We start from the raw sequence: 22,943 nt of genomic DNA on the forward strand, positions 1-22,943 counted from the left end.
TCGTAGGTTGGTCTTCACGCTTATTTAAGTACTGTATGACCCAAAGTCAATACAATACTGTACGTTTTTTCATCCTAAAACACATTACAGTACTGAACACTGTACATACAGTACTGTATTTTATAGAGTGCAGTACTTAATATAAATGATACATAAAACCTAATTAAGTTGTGATGGTAATGCAATTGCTTCTTACTGAACACAATCTCAATTTACAGTCACGTTTGTTCGTATCTCTGAATGTTCGTAACTTGAATGTTAGTAAGTGCGGCAGTGTCTGTACTAAAACAGACATGGATCGTATGGCTTTTCGTTTGGTTCTCATTTGGAGTCAGCAAAGTTTTTAGTGATCAGATGCTGGACCACTGAGTCACAACACCAACTTTAGTGCACTGCTTCTTACATTAGTGAGCAATCACATTCAACCCCATGCTTTTTCCCCTGCAACCCATCACTGTCAACTAACTACCTGGTTTCCCCAGACTGTGTTTCATTGGTCTGCTTAACACCCAGATAATTTTTCGTTGGCAAGGGATTAAAATCTCGTTACATTGGAGAAAAAAAGTATACCTTAGTTTTACCAGACCACTGAGCTGATTAACAGCTTTCCTAGAGAGGGCTGGCCTGAAGGATTAGACTTATTTTACGTGGCTAAGAACCAATTGGTTACTCAGCAACGGGACCTACAGTTTATTGTGGAATCCGAACCACATTATAGCGAGAAATGAATTTCTATCACCAGAAATAAATTCCTCTAACTCTTCATCGGCCAGCTGGGGAATTATATATATATGTGTGTGTGTGTGTATACACATATACATATGTATATAATATATATATATATATATATATATATATATATATATATATATATATATATATATATATATATATATTTTATATGAATATTGTTTAACTGTCCAAGGCCTGAGAAATCCCTCCATTATTGTCCGAAGGAATCGTCTTCTTCGTGTTGAACGTCTGGGCATTTCCCAGAGCCCATCCATATCTCAGGACAACCTCCCGCGGTTGACATTGGAATATGACCTCTTCGCCGTATAGAGATAAAGGTCACCCGACCTCTCTGTCATCCACGTATCGTAGTTTATCCCGTTCGATAATTTATCTCGCGAGGGAGGTTTTCCGGAGAGCTTTTATCGGGGCTCTTTGTATCGCCACACAATGGCGCAATTTTGATGCTTGTCTGTCAGTGTCATAAGGGTCGTTTTTCTGATTAGGTGGGAGGCGGGGGGGGGGGGGGGGGGAGGAGACCGGCCGTAGCGGTTGAGTGTGAATGGGGGTTTTGCTTAATTTCTCTCTCTCTCTCTCTCTCTCTCTCTCTCTCTCTCTCTCTCTCTCTCTCTCTCTCTCTCTCTCTCTACTTTAGTTTTTCTTTAACTTGTAAATATTTTACGGACGAATATTAAAATCCTCTCTACTTTTTTTCTTTCTTGTAAATATTTTGATATTAAAATTCTCTCTTCTACTTTAGTTTTTTCTTTAACTTGTAAATATTTTACAGACGAATATTAACAATCTCTCTCTCTCTCTCTCTCTCTCTCTCTCTCTCTCTCTCTCTCTCTCTCTCTCTCTCTCTTAAATTTAAACTTTTTTTCTTTGTAAATATTTTAAGGATAAAATTAAAATTCTCTCTCTCTCTCTCTCTCTCTCTCTCTCTCTCTCTCTCTCTCTCTCTCTCTCTCTCTCTCTCTCTCTTTACACTACAGTTTCTTCTTTAAATTGTAAATATTTTAAGGACGAACAATAAAATTCTCTCTCTCTCTCTCTCTCTCTCTCTCTCTCTCTCTCTCTCTCTCTCTCTTTCTCTCTCTCTCTCTCTCCACTTTAGTCTTTAAATTGTAAATATTTTAAGGGCGAGCAAAATAGTTTCTTCTTTAGCATGTAAATAGTTTACGGACGATTAATAAAATTCTCTCTCTCTCTCTCTCTCTCTCTCTCTCTCTCTCTCTCTCTCTCTCTCTCTCTCTCTCTCTCTCTCTCTCCATTTGAGTTTCTTCTTTGAATTGTAAATATTTTATGAAAGAACATTAAATTTACCACATTCGACATGTTGGAAATTTCTCGAATTTATCTTCGTTTCGTGATGCGCACCTGTCGCCTCGTGTTTATCGCTGAAGGCTTACAGGTTTATGGCATGCAGGTAGGCTTGTCAGCAGAAACTGGCAAAGCAGAATTAGAAATGATAAACATATACCCGCAATACATGTATGTATATATACTGTATATATACAAATATATATATATACAAATATATATATATACATATATATATATATATATATACAGTATATGTATATATATAATCACAAACTACACTACAAATGCCGTTTACTATACAATTCACTTTACCTAGGAAATAATACCCAAAGGTAGGATTATTAATGATAAATTGTTAGTCTGCTGACAGCCAAGTGGTAAAAGAACCCGTCACTGATGTCGGAGGTAAATGATGTCGGTGGTTCGAATCCGCCAGGTGACATACCACTTATCAGTTATATAATTCCCCACGGTATTATTTCGTAAGTAGAGCGAATTTTTATATTAAGCGACATTTGTAGTTTAATGTTTGTGAATATGAAGGCTGTCACGATGATTTAATGAAATTAATTATATATATAGTATATATATATATATATATATATATATACATGCATACTCTGTATATGCATTATAAATTTACACACACATATATAATGTATATGAGTAGTAACACATATATTTCATTTATAATGAAGTGAGCGTGACTCAAGAAGCCTTAAGTTATTTGGCATCAGGTCAGCAGCTGTCCACAAGCAAACCTAAGTTCATTGGAAGGTGATGTGCAAGAGAGGTCAGACAAAATTCAAACCGCCAGTATTTATACAATTTATTAATATGCACATTAAGGGAAACCAATCAGTCTAAAATTATAGTACAGGCCAATTACACACACACACACACACACACACACACACACACATATATATATATATATATATATATATATATATATAATATAATATAGTACAGGACAGTATTATAATGAACCTTTTTTTTTATTTATCTGTAAAAGAAAACTATTATAGAGATGGCTAATTGTCTGTCCGTCCGCACTTTTTCTGTCCGCCATCAGATCTTAAAAACTACTGAGGCTAGAGGGCTGCAAATTGGTATGTTGATCATCCACCCTTCAATCATCAAACATACCAAATTGCAGCCCTCTTGCCTCCTCAGTAGTTTTTATTTTATTTCAGGTTAAAGTTAGACGTGATCGTGCGTCTGGCACCTTAACACAGGCCGCCACCACCGGGCCGTGGCTGAGACTTTCATACAGCATTGTACGCTGTACAGAAAAGTCGATTGCGCCGAAGAAACTTCGGCGCATTTTCACTTGTTTTGTGTGCATTAGTTATCAATAATAAATTAATTATACCCATTTGTAAAAGGACTTCCCTTCCTTTTTGCGAAAGTCGCCCTCATAGAGAATGCAGTCAGTGAGGAGAATATAAATCGAGTAATGCAAAGGGGTACAGTTAGCACGTATTTAGTATGCAAAACTCATTTATGTTTACATATATGTTAAAAGGTAGAATTGCGTTGAATGTAAATAGCACGTTTAAACATTAGATAATTCCGATACTTTTAGAAATTTACATATATGTTAAAAGGTAGAATTGCGTTGAATGTAAATAGCACATTTAAACATGAGATAATTCCGATTCCCAGTAGAATATACTGTAGACGTCAGCAATGTATACGAGTGGAGGGTAGTGCCGTCACTGCACCTCACGTGGTGCACTGTAGGCATTACTTACGGTCTTTGCTGCGTCCCTTTGTCCCCTAGGTGCACCTCTTTCATTCCATTTACTGTATCCCTGTTCACATTCTTCTTCTTCCATTTGACTTTCCACCCTCTCTAACAATTGTTTTATAGTGCAACTGTTGCGAGGTTTTCCTCCTGTTACACCTTTCTGACCTTCTTATTGTCTATTTCCCTTTCAGCGTTGAATGACCTCATAGGTCACAGCGCTTGGCCTTTGGTCTAAATTCTATATTCTGTTTTATTCTAGACGAAATATTGAGCAAGAACGACTTGATGCAAAAAATGAATATAAATTGATTCGTTATTTCATAAGCTTTCATTAAAAGTTCACACTCCTTTTAACAGTCATTCAAATATGACTAACAAACCCTACACAGGCAACCAATTTAACTAACGACATAACATATCGATGAATATGCTAATACCTATCAACAAATTACAACCGAACATGATGTATATACGATGCAAGGCATGAATTAATGCATAGATATAAAGGCAGGTCCAATAAAAAATACTTTCTGAAGATAGACCCTAATAATAACCTGAATAATAAGCAATACAGCTGTTGATGTACGGTACGAGTTAAACCGACATGTTAATGGAACCATCTCGAGATTCAGTGGGTTTCATATGGATGGTAAAGGATTAGTTAATGGAATGCTGAAACTCCACCCACACACAGGCCATTACAGGTAGATTTACGTGCTGCTCTTGCTACGTTTCCTACAGGTTAATGAGTTGTGCACAGTCAGGAGAGGAGGAGCGTGCAGAAGAAGGCTCCAGGTATGCAACTTCGGGGTTTAAATGACTGTATTCAGAAACTGAGTTTAAAGCTACAGATTTCAGATTTAAATGGCTGTATTCAGGCACTGTGTTCAAGCTGCAGATTTCGGATTTGAATGACTGTATTCAGACACTTAGTTTAAGCTACAGATTTCAGATTTAAATGGCTGTATTCAGAGACTGAGTTCAAGCTACAGCTTTCAAATTGAAATGACTGTATTCAGACACTGAGCTTAGCAACAGATTTCAAATTTAAATGACTGCATTCAGACACGGAGTTTAAGCTACAGATTTCCGATTTAAATGGCTGTATTAAGGCACTGAGTTTAAGCTGCAGATTTCAAATTTAAATGACTGTATTCAGACACTGAGTTTAAGCTACAGCTTTCAAATTTAAATATCAGTATTCAGAGACTGAGTTCAGGCTACAGCTTTCAAATTGAAATTACTGTATTCAGGCACTGAGCTTAGCTACAGATTTCAAATTTTAGTCAAGTTTGACTGTATTTCAGATTTAAATGGCTGACACTGAGTTCAAGCTGCACAGATTTCAGATTTAAATGGCTGTATTAAGGCACTGAGTTCAAGCTGCAGATTTCAGATTTAAATGACTGTATTCAGACACTGAGTTTAAACTACAGATTTCAAATTGAAATGACTGTATTCAGACACTGAGTTTAAGCTACAGCTTTAAAATTGAAATTACTGTATTCAGGCACTGAGAGTAAACTTCAGATTTCAAATTGAAATTACTGTAATCAGACACTGGGTTTCAGCTACACAATTCAGATTTAAATGACTGTATTCAGACACTGAGTTTCAGATACAGCTTTCAAATTGAAATGACTGTATTCAGACACTGAGTTTAACCTAAAGATTTCAGATTTAAATGTCTGAATTCAGACAATTGAATTTAAGCTACAGATTTCAAATTTAAATGACTGTAATCAGACGCTGAGTTTAAGCTACAGATTCCAGATTTAAATGACTGAATTCAAGCTTTAAATTTCAGAATTCAAATCAAAACCACTAAATCAAACGTGATGTTAAGTGAATGAATTCAAAATTTAGATTTGAATGATCATATCCTAAATTTACTTGATACATCTTAAATTTCAGTTTTAAGTGACAGTTCAAATTGTGAACATCTCTGAGCGATAATGTGCATTGTTCCCTTCACTCCTTGAATGCCTTTTATGAAATTGGTTAATTATGGTAATTACTTCATCTGTTTACCCAAATAACTCAGTTCAGGTTAATTACAATTCATCTGTTTACTCAAAAAAGACAATTCAGGTTAATTATGATAATTACTTCTGTTTACTCAAATAATACAATTCAGGTTAATTATGGTAATTACTTCATCTGTTTACTCAGATAACACAATTCAGGTTAATTATGATAATTACTTCTTCCGTTTACTCAAATAAGACAATTCAGGTTAATTATGGTAATTACTTCTTCCGTTTACTCAAATAAGACAGTTCAAGTTAATTATGGTAATTACTTCTTCCGTTTACTCAAACAAGACAATTCTGGTTAATTATGATAATTACTTCTTCTGTTTACTCAGATAATACAGTTCATGTTAATTATGATAATTACTCTGTTTGCTCAAATAAGACACTTCAGGTTAATTATGATAATTCTTCTGTTTACTCAAATAAGACAGTTCATGTTAATTATGGTAATTCATCTGTTTACTCAGATAACACAATTCAGGTTAATTATGGTAATTACTTCATCTGTTTACTCAAATAATACAATTCAGGTTAATTATGGTAATTACTTCATCTGTTTACTAAAATAACACGATTCCTTACAACTAAAAGCATTCGATAACTGTAGAGAGGAGATTGTAAAACCATGCATCAAGTCAAATTAAGCACCAATTTCAAACTGTACTTGGTTGGTTTAAATTAAGCCAGCTTTATACCAGTTTGGTAGGGTGTTGAGGGGTTGAGAGTTCCTGATATGGACCTCTGGACTCTGCTTAACCAACAGTGTGAACGAAATGTTCTTGAAAATATCCATTCCGATAGCCAAGCCAAAATGAGGTACTTAGTTCACCTTCTGATATCCATATGATTCTTATCTGGGGAAGCAGAGAAGATCCCTGGTCATGGGACATTACAAAAACTTGGCTGTATTCAGGGGCAGGTCTTTCGATTCTCTTATTTTGAAACCCTGCGTCATTACACTTCACCTCCGTAGGGGGCTAGTGCCGCCAGTGCACCTCACGGGGTGCACTGTAGGCATTACTAAAGGCTCTTTGCAGTGTCCCTTTGGCACCTAGCTCCAACCTCTACTGTACCTCCATTCATTTTATCTTTCTTCCATCTTGCTAACCACCCTCTCCTAATAATCATTTCATAGTATAACCGCGAGGTTTTCCTCCTGTTACACCTTTCAGACCTACCTACTCTCAATTTCCTTTCCAGCGCTGAATGACCTCATAGGTCCCTGTGTTTGGCCTTTGGCCTAAACTTTATATTCCATTCGTATATTCCACAATATGTTCATGTTCACATACATCAACCAATCGGTGATATTGACAAGAGAGTGCATGTAATATGGATGTGGATAAGTAAGATTATTGGATGTACTGCATATGAAGCGGCTATGTTGTATAGATTTTATGCACAGGGGTTCATCCACAATTCAGCAGTGCGAGTATAAATGTGGCAGTGAGATTTGACTTTTTATTTCCTCGGAAGACACCCCTCGTTGATGGAAATGGCTGAATGCTGAAATTTACACACAGACACACACACACACACACACACACACACACACATATATATATATATATATATATATATATATATATATATATATATATATATATATATATATAATCTACTGGTCACTTTTACCAGATACCTACGTAATTGTAATAGCCACAGTGCCCTCTTAACTTCTCGAATTCTTCGCGCTTTTTTGGATATACGTCTGTCACCACAAAGCCTTAGATCCAAGTGCAAGAATTATGAAGCTTTGTGATTATGGGACGCGGATTCGTTTCCCGCTACCGGACATCATAATTGCTTCGTATTTCTTGCACTTGGATCCAAGGCTTTGTAGTGACAGGCGTGTCCCAAAAAGCGCGAAGAATTCGAGAAATTAGGAGGGCGATGTGGATATCTGGTAAAAAGTGGTATATATATATATATATATATATATATATATATATATATTACAATATATATATATATCTGGTCAAAAGTGACCAGGATATTCTGTAGTAACTGACCATATAAGATACCTGAGAATTGGACTAATTGTCCTTTTTGTCAGGGGAAAAGATGACAAAAGAAAGTGCAGGAATTGCAAGGGGGTTGGTTTCTCAGCAGTCGACACCATAATCTTTTTCTTTGGAGATGATAGAAAACATTCACAGCCCACAACCATTTGTGGTTAAAAGATGATACTTACCGGCTATTTATATGTATTTATAGATATTTAAATAGATATTTACAGTCAGCTCCGAAACACAGACCAAAGGAGAGGTTCATGGAAAGTGTTGCAACCCCTTTCATTCCTTTTACTGAACCTCCGTTCATGTTCTCTTTCTTCCATCTTACTTTTCCTTAACCCTCCTAACAGTTATTTCATAGTGCAACTGCGAGGTTTTCCTCCTGTTACACCTTTCAAACCTTTGGCTCTCAATTTTCCTTTCGGCGCTGAATGACCTCATAGGTCCCAGCGCTTGGCCCTTGGGCCTAAATTCTATACTTTATTCTATTCTCCCTGGTCCATACGTAAGTATGTAGAATGAAAGCATCTTGATACGAACTTCAGAACAGTGTATAATATCTTGACGGAGGGGACCTGTTTTCCCAAGCGCTTTAGTTTTCCGGAAAAGAAAACTATTATGGAGATGGCTATTTGTCTGTCCATCTGCCCTCAGATCTTAAAACTGCTGAGGTTAGAGGGCTGGAAATTGGTATTTTGATCATCCACCCTCCAGTCATTGAACACACCAAATTGCAGCCTTCTAGCCTCGGTAGTTTTTATTTTATTTAAGGTAAAGGTTAGCCATGTATATAACGTGCGTTTGGCAGCGCTTCCCGGAGGCGTCACCGACTCACCTTCACTCGACCGCGTCTGGGTAGCAACTGATCGCTGCCCGGTCGAAGCTGAGGGTTTCATACAGCATTCTACGCTGTACGGAAAACTCGATTGCGCCGAAGAAACTTCGGCCCATTTTTTACTTGTTTATATTTCCGTTAACATATTGGCACAGTATAATTCCATTGTGACACGACTGCTTTATGCTAGAATAGACTCATTTAATCAGTGTCTAATTTTTATTTTTCTCTATTTTTCAGGGAATAGGTGTTCACCCGAATTGAGATCAAGGTAAGCACATATGCCGATATATCCATTTAATGATCATCTTCAGAGGTTAAGTATACCTTAGTTTTACCAGACCACTGAGCTGATTAACAGTTCTCCTAGGGCTGGCCCGAAGGATCGGACTTATTTTACGTGGGTAAGAACCAATTGGTTGCTTAGCAACGGGACCTACAGCTTATTGTGGAATCCGAACCACATTATAGCGAGAAATGAATTTCTATCACCAGAAATAAATTCCTCTAACTCTTCATCAGCCGACTGGGGATTCGAACTCCGCCCCGGCGAGAGGTGTTATTGGCTGAAGATATATCAGTGAACAGAAGGGGGATCAGTGTTGTGAATTTGAACGTGGTGGTGATGTAATACCTGTACATGGGACTGGTTCAAAGGAATAGTTCTTCACTGGGTGGGTCGATATCGTACTCGCCTAGCACTCTCCTAGGCCCGAGTCCGATTCTCCGGCCGGCCAGTGAACGATTAGAGGAATTTATTTCTGGTGACAGAAATTCATTTCTCGGTATAATGTGGTTCGGATTCCACAATAAGCTGTAGGTCCCGTTGCTAGGTAACCAGTTGTTTCTTAGCCACGTAAAATAAATCTAATACTTCGGGCCAGCCCTCTCTAGGAGAGCTGTTAATCAGCTCAGTGGTCTGGTTAAACTAAGGTATACTCAACTTTATAGATATATATATATATATATATATATATATATATATATATATATATATATATATATATATATATATATACACATACATACATATATATATATATGTATATATATATACATACACATACATACATACATACATTTATTTTTAGCAAACCACATTTATGAAGTGAATAGATTAACCACGAGGACGGTAATTATTATTTGTGTGCACATGATACCCGCACTCTAATTGCATAATGCACATATGAAATAAAGACGGGTTGTGCAACCCCGAACTTGTCTCGTGCGTTTCTGTTTTGTCACTGAAACACGATCAGCAATTCCACTACAACCGCTCGTTGACCTTGTCCCCGATGCCACAAGATTTTATCATTGCGCCGGGGGTATCAGTTGGACGCTCGCGGTGTGCAGAACTGAAAATTTATATGTGTATGTATGTATATAAATAAATATATGCAAATATATATATATATGTATTTATATATATATATATGTATATATGTATGTATGCATATATATATATATATATATATATATATATATATATATATATATATATATATATATGTGTGTGTGTGTGTATATATATATACATCAAAGATTGAGAAAAGGGAAGTGAATATATCAAGATTCTAAAAAGGGCAATTTTAGTAAATGCGTCTTTCAGTACGATAATCTACCACGCCTTCTCTCAATAAGTAATCATATACAGTACATATATATGATCAATTATATATATATATATATATATATATATATATATATATATATATATATATATATATAATTGATCATATATATGTACTGTATATGATCACTGATTGAGAGAAGGCATGTTGGATTATCGTACTGAAAGACGCATTTACTAAAATTGTCGTTTTTAGAATCTTGATATATTCACTTCCCTTTTCTCAATCTTTGATGATGGTTTCCCCCCAAGTCCCTTGACGTCCTTTGGATTTGAGTGGGATGATAAGTAAGTGTTCAGTAGATATTAGAAATAAAAGAGAACTATTGAGATGGCTATTTGTCTGTCCGTCCGCACATTTTCTGTCCGCCCTCAGATCTTAAAGACTACTGAGGCAAGAGGGCTGCAAATTGGTATTTTGATCATCCACCCTCCAGTCATCAAACATGCCAAATTGCAGCCCTGTAGCCTCAGTAGTTTTATTTGATTTAAGGTTGAGGTTAACCATGATGGTGCGTCTGGCACCGCTGTAGGTGCCAAAAACACAGGCCACCATCGGGCTGTGGCTGAAAGTTTCATGGGCCGCGGCTGAGAGGTTATGGACCGTGGCTGATAGTTTCATACAGCATTATCCTCTGTACAGAAAGCTCGATTGTGCCGAAGAAACTTGGACGCATTTTTTACTTGTCTTTTTCTGTCTATGGTTTTTGGTTTGTGAACACTAGATTTTGAATTGCGAGTTCAATCACAAAGTTAGAACGAAAAAAAATATCTAATCTTAATAATCATTAGAAGCTGTGATTTAATTGACAAAACATAAAAAGTAAGTTATGAAAATACAAAAAGCCATAGGACATTTAACGAATAAAACAAAAAAATACGAATTTTTAAAATATTAACTTATTCTGATTTATATCATTACTTAGTTTTTTTTAATTGTGCGGATGGACGAGCAAATGTATTTAATGTGTGCATGTGTTCTGGTGTAGAAGCATTTACCTTTTTTTTGCATATTTACTTTTAAAATTCCATTTTCATTCATCATTTAGTCCCAGTGTTTGGTCCATACCGTAGACTTGGTACTCCATTTCATTTTAATTCTTCTGGGAGCCGATAATTAGCTCAGGGTCTGCTTAAACTATTTTATTATTTTAATAATAGAAGGAAAAGTGAATGAATATTTTATGAAGTCAGTATATATATATATATATATATATATATATATATATATATATATATATATATATATATATATATATATATATATATATATATATATTACAGTAAGATTGTGAAACCAGGATTTCACGAAATCCTGAAAATTTCAGGGATTTCATTGAAATCCTGTTTTTTTAATCTTACTGTAACATATATATATATATATATATATATATATATATATATATATATATATATATATATGTATGTATGTACTGTATATAATTATATATTACATGTTACAGTAAGATTGTGAAACCAGGGGTTTCACGAAATCCTGAAATTTTCAGGGAATTCGTGAAATCACCAAATAACTTAAGAACATTCAATCCCCGAGGGGCTAGTACTAAACACGGCGAAACAATGATTCAGCCACTGTACACTGTTTCGGGGATCAAGTGTCCCCAAGTGAATTGGTGATTTCACGAATTCCCTGAAAATCCCTGGTTTCAAAATCTGGTTTCAACAATCTTACGCCCAGTCAAATATGCCCCCATCATTGGTTTTGAGGTAAAGCTGGCGAGCTCATTTCGGCGGTTGTAGCAGCAGTTTCGATGGTGGAATTACACTGGAAACCAAATTCACTTCAAGTTATCGTGCATCGTGCATGCCAGCCATTGAATGCGTGGTGCACGATAACTTGAAGTGAATTTGAACTGGGTTCAGCTGAGTAGTTTTACTCGACTTAGATACATTAATATACGTGAATTTATTTAACTGCATAACCTTAGAATGTTTTAATTTTATTTTAGAGCAAGCCCATAGCACAGTAACTTTTAAAGCAAACGTAACTGAAGAGAATGTTAGAATTGACAAAACAAGAAAACAATAGAGAAACAAATAACGTAATGAGGTGAGCCAATTAAAAGGAGTTTGTGTACAGTAACGGACGTATACGTTAGAATATATATATATATATATATATATATATATATATATATATATATATATATATATATATATATATATGTGTGTGTGTGTGTGTGTGTGTGTGTGTGTGTGTGTATATATATAATCATAACTGTTCAGATTTGCTATCCATACATACACACGTACTGTATATGTATGGGATTCAAAATTTGCGGAGGAGGCCCGCCTCAACAAAGATACATAACTGCTCCATATTACAATCCTCCCCGAGAATCATAGCAAGGATAAAATGTCCATATCTCTGTCACGTCCCCAAAAGAGGAACCTACTGCATGTCTTAAATCCCCAAGGACTGGGGCATTCGACCAGCAAATGCCTCACAGTCGAGGGCGCAGAGAGAACGCAGCGGGTATTGTCACCCACATGGCCCCATTCCCAGAGGCAAAATGACAGCTCACACATTGAGGGGAAAAGAGGGTGCAAATTGACGGCCTTCGGTACTCGAGGTACAGGGTACGACGGTGCTTTAGCCATGAAGATTTGACTTGCGTTAATGAAGGTTCCTTACGGCGTCCCTTCGGCCCCTCGCTGCAGCCCCTTTCATTCATTTTACTGTCTTAATTCATATTATCCTAATTCAGTCTTACTATCCACCCTCTCTTAATTGTTTCATAGTGCAACTGTGAGGCTTTCCTCCTGTTACACCTTTCAAACCTTCTTACTGCCAATTTCCATTTCAGCGCTGAATGACCTCATGCGTCCCAGCGCATGTCCTTTGGCCTAAATTTTCTATATTCTATTCTACAGTCTATAAATATTTTTGTTTGCATATTTTTTCTGTGATATCGGTAAACTTCATGTAGTACATCTTAAGACAGGGAACTGGTATGTATTTGTCATGATTTAGTTGCATAATGTTGTACTCTGTTTTGTCTAATTCCAAATAAGTTGGTCCATTCATATATCTGGCCCTCTTTGAGCAATTGTTCACCGATGCATGTAGTGCTCTCTCTCTCTCTCTCTCTCTCTCTCTCTCTCTCTCTCTCTCTCTCTCTCTCTCTCTCTCTCTCTCTCTCTTATATAACTGAATATTCCAGCTGTTTGATGGAAATGTATGTTTATCGCTCAGTGATCTAGTTATATGTATATTGATACGTATGTGGTTAGGATGCAAAAAAAATATGGACTGCTGTAGTATCACACTAATTGCCATTCTTGAGAGAGAGAGAGAGAGAGAGAGAGAGAGAGAGAGAGAGAGAGAGAGAGAGAGAGAACAGAGCCTTATGGTGCCGTACATATTTCTAATGTATCTAGCACTTTTATGGAAGAAAGCTCAAAAGGTTGGTTTTGGGTGAAAAGTCTCCTGTTAAAACTACTGTGCCGGCTTTGTCTGTCCGTCCGCACTTTTTCTGTCCGCCCTCAGCTCTTTAAAACTACTGAGGCTAGAGGGCTGCAAATTGTTACGTTGATCATCTACCCTTCAGTCATCAAACATACCAAATTGCAGCCCTCTAGCCTCAGTAGTTTTTATTTTATATAAGGTTAAAGTTAGCCATGATCGTGCATCTGGCAACGATACAGGACAGGCCACCACGGGGCCGTGGTTAAAGATTCATTGGCCGTGGCTCATACAGCATTATACCTAGACTGCCGAAAGATAGATCCATATTCGGTGACCTTGATTTTACGCTGTACAGAAAACTCGATTGCGCTGAAGAAACTTCGGCGCATTTGTTACCAGTTATTTATCGTATTTGCCGACAACCGACTGCTTCGCCCGTTGAAATCTTGCCAGACCAAGCAGAGAATCATATAGGATGAGGACGAAGTCACAAAATGCTTGAATTTGAATGACCGTGTGAACGCTAACAAAGAAACCAATAGCAAAAAAAAAAAAAAAGTAAAAAATGCGCCCAAGTTTCTTCGGCGCAATCGAGTCTTCTGTACAGCATACAATGCTGTATGAAACTTTCGGCTACGACCCATGAAACTATCATCCGCGGCCCATGAAACTTTCGGCACGGCCGGGTGGTGGCATGTCCTATAGCGTTGCCAGACGCACGATCATGGCCAAGTTTAACCTTAAATCAAGTAAAAACTGCTGAGGAGGCTAGAGGGCTGCAATTTGGTATGTTTGATGACTGGAGGGTGGATGATCAACATACCAATTTGCAGCCCTCTAGCCTCAGTAGTTTTTAAGATCTGAGGGCGGACAGAAAAAGTGCGGATGGACGGACAAATAGCCATCTCAGTAGTTTTCTTTTACTGAAAACTAAAAATAAAAAATAAAGAATCAAATAACTTTATTTCCTTTTTCCAATGGTTTTTCTGCATGTAAACAACGTCCATTGACTTATCAGATGCTAGATACGTATAATTTACATCATAAAGTCAAACACACATGACTGCGTCCTGTTACAAGAGATGCTTGTAATTAAAACAATTCTTAAAAAGCTAAAAAATCATAAAAATTTAAATATTTTTTACAAAGCTAAAAAATCATAATTAAAATAATTTTCAAAAAGCTAAAAATATAAAAAATTTAAATAATTTTTAAAAAGCTAAATAATCAGAAATTAAAATAATTTTTAAAAGGCTGAAAAATCAGACATTAAAATAATTTTTTAAAAGCTAAAAAATCATAAAAATTAAAATAATTTTTAAAAATCTGAACAATCATAAAGATCAACCGTTTTAAAATGATAATTTTCTGAGAACGCATTTTAAAATAACAAATTACCGAGACTCATAAAACAGTAAAATGAAGCATCTATTACATGAAAAACCCTAAGCATGGTAGTGAAGGGGTTTGTTACATACCCTGCAAAAGCAACAGCAGCAGCATTCTGCTCTTGTGACTGCTGATACTGGTCTTAGAGATGACCCGTGTATTAAATTTGGAAAGGAAAAGGACCTAGTGTTGACTGGAATGATGCAGAAGAATTTGCTGACACACCGTGTGAGACGAAATGTGAGAGTCACAAAACAAATTTAGGAGTTTATTAACAAATTTAGGAGTTTATTAAGATAATAGTCCTCGGAAAACCTTTAGTGTACTTGATGATATTGTCAGTTTATCTGCAAAAGCTCTGACAGATGATAAAATGGACATCCTAGGTAATGGTTTATCTTTTGCCTGAAAACTTCCAGAAAACCCTAGTTTTAGATATGCTGTCGGCATGTACCAGTTTTTTCGATGGGTTATCAGCTGCTAATGAATATCCTGGTTTAGCTTCATTTATGACCAGTTATTATTATTATTATTATTATTATTATTATTATTATTATTATTATTATTATTATTATTATTATTATTATTATTATTATTCAGAAGATGAAACCCTTTCACATGGAACAAGCCCACCAAAGGGGCCACTGACCTGAAATTCAAGCTTCCAAAGATTATTATTATTATTATTATTATTATTATTATTATTATTATTATTATTATTATTATTATTATTCAGAAGATGAAACCCATTCACATGGAACAAGCCCACCGAAGGGGCCATTGACTTGAAATTCAGGCTTCCAAAGAACATGGTGCTCATTAGGAAGGATTAAGACGAGGTAAAGGGAAATACAAAAAGAAGAGACCCTAATTATTAAAAAAGAAAAAGAGAAGTACTTTGGAAAGTGTTCCCTGGTTGTTACTAAGCCCTAAGAACAACCTTTTCCCCCCCAGACGCCTTCTGCTCTGGCAAACGCTGTTGCGCATCATGAGTCTGAGTGAGGACTCTGAGTGCGTGAAGTAGGCCCAACTGCCAGTGGCATTGAGTAAGTGCCACTTGACAGTGTTATTGAACACATTCGGTACTGTCTCCTGTAGAAGACAATTCAGAGAACCTAGAAGCACCATCACTTGTCAAGTGTCACCAGATACCTGACGATCCTGTCCGCGGATACTTCGTGGACTAGTTTGAAAACCCACGGCTTGGCAGTGGTTCCATCTTCAGCACCTGACGGGGTGCTCTGTAGGCATTACTAAAGGTTCTTTGCAGCGTCCCTTTGGCCCCTAGATGCAACCTCTTCATTCCCTCTACTGTACCTCCATTCATGTTAGCTTTCTGCCATCTTGCTATCCACCCTCTCCTAACAATTATTTCATAGTGCAGCTGCGAGGTTTACCTCCTGGTGCACTTTTCAAAGCTTTTACTGTAAATTTCCATTTCAGGGCTGAATGACCTCATAGGTCCCAGCGCTTGGCCTTTGACCTAAACTCGATATTCTAATCTACTACTTGAGTAAACTTTCTGAAGACACGAGTTCAAATCCTGCTTAAGTACAGCATTCATACAGAACAACCCTTTATAATAATATCACAAGTACTGACTGACGGTGCGAGAGAGCGTTCCGTGGAAGTATACTTGAGGTTAAACAGCAGGGAGGCATGTTAGTGTCTATATATCTTTTGCATTAGATTTATACGGTATATTTATGCCAGAATATTCCTTATGTATGTTTAATGAAAACCCAGGTTTTGATGAATAGTGATATCTATTTCACAAGTAGCAAATCATTATACCTCTTTCTAAATGGAGAATCTGTACAGTATTTGACAGGGTCTTATATATATACATGTATATATATATATATATTTTATATATATGTATATATATACAGTATGTGTGTATAAATACATATATATAATATTTATTGATGAATAGACGTATCAGTTTCACGAGTAGCAAATCATAATACATTTTTTTAAAATTGAGAGTCGATGCAATTTTGACTTTGACAAAATTATGTATATATATATAATTTATATATATATATTTATATATATACTATATATATATATATAATATATATATATATATATATACATAAAGGGTTTTCGCTTTCGTTCACCGTAATGAATGGTAAAATCGTACTGTGAATCTTCATGTACACTTCTCTTTGAGACAATGAATGAGGTCAGACAGTACTCCAGTGTATTTCTTATACTGTGACAGTTCAGAAAACAGTACTTCATTGAGTGCTCAAACTTTCAGATGCACTCTCTATTTTGAAAGTAGCAACATAGTCAAGGGTATTTTTTTTATTTGCTGGGCCTCTTTGACAAGATTTGAGGTTGCGAGATTCTCACTCCTGCCACCTTTGTCCAGCCACATAGGAAGGGTTTTCCTTCACTATTGACATGTTAATCTTATTTGGAAAACTTGCGCTGAAAAATGCAGAGGCTGTGTTTTTAATTGTATCTTGTAACTACTGCTTTTTTTTTTTAGCTTTCTGTGAAAGAAAACTATTGTGCCGGCTTTGTCTGTCCGTCTGCACTTTTTCTGTCCGCCCTCAGATCTTAGAAACTACTGAGGCTAGAGGGCTGCAAATTGGTATGTTGATCATCCACCCCCAATCAAACACAGCCCTCTAGCCTCTGTAGTTTTTATTTGATTTAAGCTTAAGGTTAGCTATAATCGTGCTTCTGGAAACGATATTGGATAGACCGCTACCGGGCCGTGGTTAAAGTCTCACGGGCCGCGGCTCATACAGCATTATACCGAGACCACCGAAAGATAGATCTATTTTCGGTGGCCTCGATTATACGCTGTAGCGGCTGTACAGAAAACTCGATTGCAACGAAGAAACTTCTGCGCATTCTTTACCTGTTAATAATGGTACGCCTCGCAGTGGCGCATATTTTCCATTTTCAGACTCAAAATGCTGTGTCAGCGATTTTCCTCCTGCTTATGAGAATAATCGCCAGTCTTACTTCAGGAGGCGAAGAGATTGTGATGACTTTTGTAATCGTTTATATATAATTTTTTCCGGCTTGCCCAGACGCTGCTAATCATTCGAACCTACCATCAATACATCTCTGACCCGAGGGCAGCTCATGAAAGCTTAATGAAACAAAAACGCAGCGCGAGTCATCCTTTTCAAAGATGACACAACTATGCGAAATGAAAAATAACAGGCGAGTCAGTCAATATTTTAAGATCATTCGTCACGTCTGGGGCGCCTGCGCAGCCTCGACCAATGGACGCCCGGGAAACGGGAGCCGGTGACCAATCAGGGGACGTTAGGAGGAATTCACCAAAGCGTGTTTGCAGAAGCCTCTTGATTGCTGTTTATGAATTCCTCAGCAGATACTCAAGGTGGGATGTTTTTGAAAGCCTGGACGTAAGCGGGATGCGAAGATAAGGGAAGTGATGGCGGTAGAAATGGGATGATGTGGATGACAGGGACAGAAAGAAAAGAGGAGGTATGGGAGGAAATATGGGGTTTTATTTGAAAATATCGATTGGTTCGGAGACAAGTTGTGGGTTGAAATGCTTAAGGGAGGTGTAGGGAAATGAGTAGGACCTCCATTAAACCGAGATGGTGTATTTTAGGAAAGTTGGGAAGTATTTGCTTGGGTCATGTAAATATTAGAAGATATATGAGATAGATATGTAGATATAAATGTATGTAGATATAAATGTATGTATATATATATATATATATATATATATATATATATATATATATATATATATATATTTAATCTTTGCAGCGTTCCTTCGGCCCCTAGCTGCAACCCCTTTCATTCCTTTTGCTGTACCTCCATTCATATTCTTTCTTCCATCTTACTTTCCACTCTCTTCTAACAATGTTTCACAATGCAACTGCGAGGTTTTCCTCCCGTTACACCTTTCAAACCTTTCCACTGCTTGCTTCTATTTCAGCACTGAATGACCTCATAGGTCCCAGCACTTGGCCTTTGTCCTAAATTCTATATTCTATTCTATATATGTATTCGTTTACACCAGATGCATTTTACTAAAAACGAAATATAGTAAGTCCATTCTCACCATTGTAACAATTGTTCAGCAATATTTACCTTGAACTTTCCATATGTCACTTGTTGCGATGGCACGGTATGGTAACAAATTAGTTCTCTCTCTCTCTCTCTCTCTCTCTCTCTCTCTCTCTCTCTCTCTCTCTCTCTCTCTCTGTGTGTGTGTGTGTGTGTGTGTGTATTTCCTGGTAAATTACCGGAAGTTTCAGCTTGCAAAATTTCTGACCTTCAACAAAGGAAAGTTTCCTCCATTCATTGTTCCCCGTAGGGGGTTAGCGCCGTCAGTTCACCTCATGCGGTGCACTGTAGGCATTGCTTAAGGTTCTTTGCAGAGTCCCTTCCTTAGTCCCCTAGCTGCAACCCTTTCATTCCTTTTACTGTACCTCCATTCAAATTCTCTTTCTTCCATCTTGCTGTCCACCCTCTCTAACAATTGTTTCATTGTGCAACTGCGAGGTTTTCCTCCTGTTACGCCTTTCAAACCTTTCTACTGTCAGTTTCCGTTTCAGCGCTGAATAACCTGATAGGTCCCAGGACTTGGCCTTTGGCCAAAATTCTGTATTCCATTCGAGATGCAGAGGCTTCCCCGTAAAGCAGAGTAACGCCAAATGGCGTAACCAAGGTCCTTTAAATAAATTATATTGAGATTTGAAGTACCTTGGTCGTAACGAAATGTCCCCTAAGTGGTCGGTGAGTCTCCTCTCGTGAGGCAATGGCAGACAGGCTTCTCCGCACCTGTTGCATGTCAGGAAATAGGAAGAGGAATATTTTTGTAGCTCTTCCGGGTTTAAGAGTTATGAAATGGCTGGGTTTATGGGGGTTTGCAGTGATTTATCTTTTAGTTTTTGTTGCATAAGCAGGGGAGAAATTATATATTTATATATATATATATATATATATATATATATATATATATATATAATATATATATATATATATATATATATATATATTGTATATATACAATACACTCTTAACTTCTCGAATTCTTCGCGCTTTTTTGGATACGCTTGTCAGTAAAAGGGTATTATTCTTCCAAGGTACAAAGCCTTTAGCTCCAAGTACAAGAAATATGAAGCAATTATGACGTCCTGTTGCGGGAAACGAACCCGCGTCAACATAATCATGACGAGGTCACGTTGCCAACCTGACCACGAGAAGGGAAGTCTATTGCCCCTCGTACATACATATACCTGTCATTTTCAGATATATTTATTAGAGCTGGAATAGACCCATCCTAACCATCGTAGCCAGGTGGGCAATCGGTTTTTATTGCTTTTTAGGCTGAAATATATATGTAGAATTTACTGGTCACTTTTTACCAGATACATATGTAATTTTAATAGCCACAATGCCCTCTTAACTTCCTCGAATTCCTCGCGCTTTTTTGGATACGCTTGTCACTTCAAAGTCGGACGTCATAAATTCTTCATAGTTCTTGTACTTGGATCTTAAGGCTTTTTAGTGACAAGAGTATCCAAAAAGCGCGAAGAATTCGAGAAGTTAAGAGGGCATTGTGGCTATTAGAATTGCATATGTATCTGGTAAAAAGTGACCAGTAGATTCTACATATATATATATACATAATATGAATATATATATATATATATATATATATATATATATATATATATATATATATATATATATATATATATATATATATGTACAAGCACACCAAATTTATGTCTTCAAAATTAAACCGACTCCTCTAACAGGGGGCGACTCCCAGGAAAAGACATGACTTTGATGACTATTATGTAAATGATATAACGGTTAGTACAGTATAATATACTGTATACCTATACATATACATGTAATGTGTGTATGTGTGTTTGCCCTATACAAACGTATAGGCACATGTAACTTGAAAGCTGAATTTAATATAAAAAGATAAAGACAATTACTGTATAAGAACCTAATTAGCTAGCAGGGAGACCGCCATTTTTTTCGAAGATTTACTCTCATTTGATTCCGAGTCATCCCAAACTGATCTCCCCTGGACGGTTTAAAAATAAGCAAGAAGCAGCAAATTTCTGGTTCAATCTCCGTAGGGGGATAGTACCGTCAGTGCACCTCACATGGCGCACTGTAGGCATTACTTAAGGTTTTGCAGCGTCCCTTCGGACCCTAGCTGCAACCCCTTTCGTTATTTTACTATACCTCCATTCACATTCTCTCTCTTCCATCAGACTTTCCACACTTCCTAACAGTTGTTCCTCCTCCTGTTACACCTTTCAAATCCCGTTTACTCTCAGTTTCCCTCTCAGCGTTGAATGACCTCTTAGGTTCCAGCGCCTGGCCTTTAGCTTAAATTTTATATTGCTTCCTTCCCTCCTTCTGGTTCAAGTTTTTGTTAAGATGGTAGTTCCTGCTTCCTGAACTGATGTAAAGTGGGGCCGGGTAGCTGTTAGAGTATTATCGAGGTTATTGAAGGGTAGGAAGCATTCTAGATGAATGGAAAGAAGTGTGAGCATTATAAATAGGAACAGAAGTGTGAGCAGTGTAAATAGGAACAGAAGTGTGAGCATTATAAATAGGAACAGAAGTGTGAGCAGTGTAAATAGGAACAGAAGTGTGAGCAGTGTAAATAGGAACAGAAGTGTGAGCATTATAAATAGGAACAGAATTGTGAGCATTATAAATAGGGACAGAAGTGTGAGCATTATAAATAGGAACAGAAGTTTGAGCATTATAAATAGGAACAGAAGTGTGAGCACTATAAATAGGAACAGAAGTGTGAGCACTATAAATAGGAACAGAAGTGTGAGCAGTATAAAAAGGAACAGAAGTGTGAGCATTATAAATAGGAACAGAAGTGTGAGCACTATAAATAGGAACAGAAGTGTTAGCAGTATAAATAGGAACAGAAGTGTGAGCACTGTAAATAGGAACAGAAGTGTGAGCACTATAAATAGGAACAGAAGTGTGAGCAGTATAAAAGGAACAGAAGTGTGAGCACTATAAATAGGAACAGAAGTGTGAGAAGTGTGAGCAGTATAAATAGGAACAGAAGTGTGAGCAGTATAAAAAGAACAAAGTGTGAGCACTATAAATAGGAACAGAGGTGTGAGCAGTATAAAAAGGAACAGAAGTGTGAGCATTATAAATAGGAACAGAAGTGTGAGCAGTATAAATAGGAACAGAAGTGTGAGCAGTATAAAAAGGAACAGAAGTGTTAGCACTATAAATAGGAACAGAAGTGTGAGCAGTATAAAAAGGAACAGAAGTGTGAGCATTATAAATAGGAACAGAAGTGTGAGCACTATAAATAGGAACAGAAGTGTGAGCAGTATAAAAAGGAACAGAAGTGTGAGCAGTATAAAAAGGAACAGAAGTGTGAGCAGTATAAAAAGGAACAGAAGTGTGAGCATTATAAATAGGAACAGAAGTGTGAGCACTATAAATAGGAACAGAAGTGTGAGGCAGTATTAAAAAGGAACAGAAGTGTGAGCATTATAAATAGGAACAGAAGTGTGAGCAGTATGAATAGGAACAGAAGTGTGAGCATTATAAATAGGAACAGAAGTGTGAGCAGTATGAATAGGAACAGAAGTGTGAGCATTATAAATAGGAACAGAAGTGTGAGCAGTATAAATAGGAACAGAAGTGTGAGCATTATAAATAGGAACAGAAGTGTGAGCAGTATGAATAGGAACAGAAGTGTGAGCATTATAAATAGGAACAGAAGTGTGAGCAGTATGAATAGGAACAGAAGTGTGAGCATTATAAATAGGAACAGAA

General features: G+C 36.8%; 1 protein-coding gene across 10 annotated transcripts in view; it reads left to right on the plus strand.

The window, feature by feature from the left end:
- The window catches only part of LOC136853202 (glutathione S-transferase 1-like), a 498,955-nt gene that overhangs the window by 111,447 nt on the left and 364,565 nt on the right, over window positions 1–22,943 (plus strand). For 8 of the 10 annotated variants that reach the window (XM_067128564.1, XM_067128565.1, XM_067128571.1 and 5 more), the window contains one exon: window positions 8,938–8,968. The exons of the other annotated variants lie outside the window; for them this stretch is intronic. The gene's annotated coding sequence lies outside the window, so the exon portion shown is untranslated. The remainder of the gene's footprint in view (window positions 1–8,937; window positions 8,969–22,943) is intronic. 10 annotated transcript variants of the gene reach the window in all.

The sequence above is a fragment of the Macrobrachium rosenbergii genome, chromosome 26 (assembly GCF_040412425.1).
Source record: "Macrobrachium rosenbergii isolate ZJJX-2024 chromosome 26, ASM4041242v1, whole genome shotgun sequence".
Classification (NCBI taxonomy): domain Eukaryota; kingdom Metazoa; phylum Arthropoda; class Malacostraca; order Decapoda; family Palaemonidae; genus Macrobrachium; species Macrobrachium rosenbergii.